The sequence below is a fragment of the Arachis hypogaea genome, chromosome 1 (assembly GCF_003086295.3).
Source record: "Arachis hypogaea cultivar Tifrunner chromosome 1, arahy.Tifrunner.gnm2.J5K5, whole genome shotgun sequence".
Taxonomy (NCBI): domain Eukaryota; kingdom Viridiplantae; phylum Streptophyta; class Magnoliopsida; order Fabales; family Fabaceae; genus Arachis; species Arachis hypogaea.
Window position 1 is genome coordinate 24,512,292 of NC_092036.1, and position 1,961 is coordinate 24,514,252.

General features: G+C 30.6%; 1 non-coding gene across 1 annotated transcript; it reads right to left on the reverse strand.

Annotated features, from left to right (window-relative positions):
* Positions 1 to 1,627: 1,627 nt before the first annotated feature.
* Positions 1,628 to 1,731, reverse strand: LOC112711954 (small nucleolar RNA R71). The gene has a single exon (XR_003157640.1). It is a non-coding gene; the product is annotated as a small nucleolar RNA R71 (small nucleolar RNA).
* Positions 1,732 to 1,961: the final 230 nt, after the last annotated feature.

Here is a 1,961-nt window from a genome sequence, read left to right on the forward strand (position 1 = left end):
GTTCTTGATGTTCATCATGATCTTCAAAGTGTTCTTGGTGTTCATCTTAACATTCATATTGTTCTTGCATGCATAATTGGTTTTGATCCAAAATTTTCATGTTTTGGGTCATAATTGTGTTTTTCTCTCTCCTCATTAAAAATTCAAAAATAAAAAATATCTTTTCCTTATTTCTCTCCAAATTTTCGAAATTTTGGGTTGACTTTGTCAAAAATTTTTAAAATTAGTTGTTTCTTACAAGTCAAGTCAAATTTTCAATTTCAAAAATCCTATTTTTTCAAAACTTTTTCAAAAATCAAATCTTTTTCATTTTTATCTTATTAATTTCGAAAATTGAAAATATTTTTTCAAAAATCTTTTTCTTAATTTTATTTCAAAATTTCGAAATTACACTAACAATTAATGTGATTGATTTAAAAATTTGAAGTTTGTTACTTTCTTGTTAAGAAAGGTTCAATCTTTAAATTCTAGAATCTTATCTTTTAGTTTCTTGTTAGTTAAGTAATTAATTTTAATTTTAAAAATTAAATCTTTTTCAATCCTATCTTTTTATCATATCTTCTTATCTTATCTTTTTATCATATCTTTTTCAAAATTTTATCTTTTTCAAAAATTTGATTTCAAAATATCTTATCTAACTTCTTATCTTCTTATCTTTTCAAATTTGATTTTAATATCTTTTTCAACTAACTGTTTGACTTTTTGTTTGTTTCTTATCTTTTTCAAAACCACCTAACTACTTTTCCCTCTTTAACTTTCGAAAATATCTCATCCCTCTTTCAAAATTCTTTTTAAATTAATTGATTGTTTTAAATTTTAATTTTAATTATATCTTATCTTTAATTTTCAAAAATCATTAACTACTTTTTCAAAATTATTTTTGAATTCTCCCTCTCTTCTCTTCTTATATTTATTTATTTATTTACTAACACTTCTCTTTACCTCTCCTCATCTCCAATCACTGCCTCTATTCTCACCCTTGTGATTGGATTCTCCACTTTTCTTCCTTTCTTCTTCTACTAATAATAAGGATCCTCTTTGTCCAGATATAGAGGATTCTTCTTCCTTTTCTTTTTCTCTTCTCTTTCATATGAGCAGGAACAAGGAAAAAGACAATCTTGTTGAAGCTGATCCTGAACCTGAAAGGACTCTGAAGAGGAAACTAAGAGAAGCTAAATTACAACAATCCAGAGACAACCTTTCTGAAATTTTCGAAAAAGAGAAGGAGATGGCAGCCGAACCCAACAACAATAATGCAAGGAGAATGCTAGGTGATTTCACTAAACCAACGTCCAAATTTGATGGAAGAAGCATCTCCATTCCGGCCATTGGAGCAAACAATTTTGAGCTAAAACCTCAATTAGTTGCTCTAATGCAACAGAACTACAAGTTTCATGGACTTCCATCTGAAGATCCTTACTAGTTTTTAACTGAGTTCTTGCAGATTTGTGAGACTGTAAAGACGAATGGAGTAGATCCTGAAGTCTACACGCTCATGCTTTTCCCTTTTGCTGTAAGAGACAGAGCTAGAACATGGTTGGACTCACAACCTAAAGATTGTCTGGACTCCTGGGATAAGCTGGTCACGACCTTCTTGGATAAATTCTTTCCTCCTCAAAAGCTGAGCAAGCTTAGAGTGGATGTTCAAACCTTCAAGCAAAAAGATGGTGAATCCCTCTATGAAGCTTGGGAAAGATACAAGCAAATGACCAAAAAGTGTCCTTCTGACATGTTTTCAGAATAGACCATATTGGATATATTCTATTATGGTCTATCTGAGTTTTCCAAAATGTCATTGGACCATTCTGCAGGTGGATCCATTCACTTAAAGAAAATGCCTGCAGAAGCTCAAGAACATATTGACATGGTTGCAAATAACCAATTCATGTACACTTCTGAGAGGAATTCCATGAATAATGGGATGCCTCAAAGGAATGGAGTTCTTGAAATTGATGCTTTGA